This window comes from Anthonomus grandis, chromosome 2 (assembly GCF_022605725.1).
Source record: "Anthonomus grandis grandis chromosome 2, icAntGran1.3, whole genome shotgun sequence".
NCBI lineage: Eukaryota > Metazoa > Arthropoda > Insecta > Coleoptera > Curculionidae > Anthonomus > Anthonomus grandis.
In genome coordinates, this window is record NC_065547.1 from 46,969,474 (window position 1) to 46,973,176 (window position 3,703).

Sequence of the window (3,703 nt, forward strand, 5' to 3'; positions counted from 1 at the left end):
TCAGAGATTGGAGGGACACAAAGTCAATGGTCTCAGATTATGTTTTTTTTTTTTTTAACTATTACACGTGTCTCGCCTTAAGGCATCATCAGATCGGTAAAGCTATTCGTGTAACACCACAAACATTTAAGTTAAAATAAAAAATAAATTAATAAAAAAAATAATGCTGACGTTCACATTATTCCGGTTTCAAAACTACTTTCAATTTTGAAACGAATAGCTTTACCGATCTGATGATGCCTTAGGGCGAAACACGTGTCATAGTTTTTTTAAAAAAATAAACATAATCTGAGACCATTGACTTTGTGTCCCTCCAAACTCTGAATTTGTATAAAAGTTGCTTGCAAATATCAATTCATAATAATATCTTAGTATAAAAAAAATTGTTTTCAAATATTTAAATGGTGAATATAAACTCCTGGACATAATTATCGCACCACTTGATTTTTAGAGATTTTTTTTTAATAAAAATAAAAAAATAAGCAAACTTATAAGCATTGTTAACTATGCATTATTAATTAACAAAAACAATTATATTATATTTAACAAAACAAGATTTAAGTAACTAAATTCAATACAAGGAAAAGCATCGATTTTCACTAACTTCAATTTTGATTCAAAAATAAAACAATAGACCCATAATGAATTCTTAATAACGTGTATTGCCACCTCTAGCTGCAATGACCGCTTGAAGTCTTCGCAGCATTCCTCGTATCAAATTATGAAAACTTTCCTGCGGATGTATTCTCACTCCTCACGAGCAGCATGTTCCATGATAAAGCATAAACATAGTTTTTGTCCAGGAGTTTATTATATAAGAGTAAATTTTTGAGGCCAAAAAAACTCTTAACATTTTAATGTTGTCTCGTTGCTTTTTTCGTATTATATTGAAATACGTTTCCACTATAATAAATTTCAAAAATCATATTCTGTTTTAAAACTTAATAATTTGCTTTGAAATATATCAGTGATGCTGCTTTTAAATTTTGCTGATTTTAAAAATAATTAATTGATATACAAACACTTCATACATTATTATCGTTAAATATATAATTATGCAACAATTTTTTGGTAAATTTTTACAATTCTGCTTATAAAAGGAAAAACATTTAGAAGGCATTTAAAAATATTGACACGGAAGTTACATATCCAGTATTTAAACTCGATTACTACGCCACAAATATTTGATGAAGTTCTTCTCAAGAATCATTGTTATTCGTCCATATTATCCAATCTAATAACGCTGTTTTTATACTAAATATTTATATATAAAATTATATGATATTTAAATAAGCAGTGTTATTAAATTAAATATTGATTATAAATTTTCTGCAAAAACATTGTTTTTCATTAACACAACCCTTACCCCCCCACCCCCCCAAACATTTGCCAAGTTAGAAATTCTGTTGAAAAATCACTGTTTTCGTCCATAATATCCAATCTAATAGCAATTTTTGTATTAAACATTTATTAATATACATATATATAATTATCTCAAATTTAAGTAAATAACCTGTGTAATTAGATTAGATATTCACGACAAAACCAGCTGTTATTCATGCGTATTATTTTGGAAAACAATGATTTTTGAAAATAATTTCTTACTGGTAAGTTGTGGGGGGTGGGTGGGGGGCTAAGGGTAGAGTAATTAAAAACTTTTTTCTTTTGCAGGAAATAATTACCTGAGAAAAAAATCGTTTTTTAAGAAAACTATAGGTGATAAAAAAATCTATAGTTTTTGTATCTATTTTATATCCTTTTCTCACATAAAACAAAGAATAAGAAGGAAACATAAAAAAGCCAAAAATATCAAATTAATTTACGCACTAGTGCGTGAAAAAAATCGTCAAAAAATGTTTTGACAAATTATAAATTAAATGTCAAATAAACGTCTAATTACTTTTTACGCACTAGTACATAAAAAGACTTTTTTAAGCACTACTGTGTAAAAAGTGAAACTATATAAAATGGGGAAATGTATAAAGTGAGTAGAAAAAATATATTTTTTTACTTTTTAGATTATTTTAATAATTTTGGCAATATTGGATTTCCTTGCCTCTTATCTAAATAAATATAAACAAAATCTCACGAACCTACTTAAAATTTTAAAAAATAGGTACATACAGCAGTGGCAGAAAGTAGAGCAACTTTAAAAAAAATAAAATTTCTTGACAACTAACAAAGGAATAACAATGATATTTATCCACAATACTTTTGGTCAAGTAGGTAGTCTTAAATCAGATAAGAATTGACCTTCTAAATATTTCTGTTTATTTTTAAACTGATAAGAATTTGTGTACCTGGCAAAAAGTAGAGCAACATTTTTCTTAGAACTTACAAATCGAATAATATTAGTTTAATTCCAACTGTTTACCGGTTGCATTAAAAGCAAAGTTAGTTTACAATGCCTAGAGGACGGCCTTTATCCGTTGATTTAAAAACACGAATTATAGACTGTCACAAAAATGGTGAAAAACGAATCAATATTGCAAGAAGGTTTAGTTTGAATAAATCTATAATATCGCGAATAATTTCACGTTATGTGAAGCATGGACATGTTTTACCTAGAAAAAAAACAGGAAGACCAAGAAAAACCGATAAATATCAAGATAAACAAATTTTGAAAATATCTCAGAGTGATCCATTTTTGGGTTCAAGTAAAATAAAGCAGCGTTTATCAGAAGAATTAGGCGTTCAGGTATCTTCAAGAACAATAAGAAGTAGATTATGCGAGGCCAAATTATTTGCAAGACGTCCAGCAAAAAAGCCCTTATTATCTGCAAAAAACAGACGATCCCGTCTTCTTTTTGCTCGATCTCATTTGCACTGGACAATTAATGACTGGAAAAAGATAATATTTAGCGACGAATCAAAGTTTAATTTGTTTCAAAGTGATGGAATAGCATATGTTCGACGTCCTGCAAACCAAAGGTTAAATCCCAGATACACTTGTCCAACAGTAGAACATGGTGGTGGATCAGTTATGGTGTGGGGCTGCTTTTCTGGTTTCGGAATGGGGCCACTTCATAAAATTGATCGGATAGATTTATGTACAAAGATATTCTGGAAAATGAAATGGTTCCATATGCAGACGAGAAAATGCCCCTTAGGCAGGACAATGATCCAAAGCATTCTTCTAAATATGTAAAGGCTTGGTTTAGACAGCAATATATTCAAGTAATGGACTGGCCAAGTCAATCACCAGATTTAAACCCCATCGAGAACCTATGGGAAATTTTGGATAGGAAAATAAGGGGGAAAACTTACAAAAATAAGGACGAATTGTTCAATGCATTACACGAAGCTTGTATTAATATGGACCCAGTAATAATTTTTAGGTTACTGCAATCTATGCGCCACCGTTGTGAAGTTATCAAAAATGATGGATATTTTACAAAATACTAAAATTGTAATTGTATTTCAGTTTTTACTAAAAGAAAAACATCAATTCTTAAAAAGTTGCTCTACTTTTTTCCGCCCCAGAATTAATTTTTGTACATAAAAAATATAAACAAAGAATATTAAGTTAAGTTGTTGATAGATTTATAATGCTTAGATCTTATTGGTATTATATTTCCAATATGATTGTATTTTCTTACTAAATAAAATAGATGTGTTTAAAATAAAGAAGTTGCTCTACTTTCTGCCACTACTGTACATCTATGTATATTACCCTTGTTATAAAATATTATTTTAAACTTAC

General features: G+C 28.8%; 1 protein-coding gene across 5 annotated transcripts in view; it reads right to left on the reverse strand.

Annotated features, from left to right (window-relative positions):
- The window catches only part of LOC126746651 (uncharacterized), a 129,453-nt gene that overhangs the window by 125,393 nt on the left and 357 nt on the right, over nucleotides 1-3,703 (reverse strand). The gene's annotated exons all lie outside the window — the stretch shown is intronic.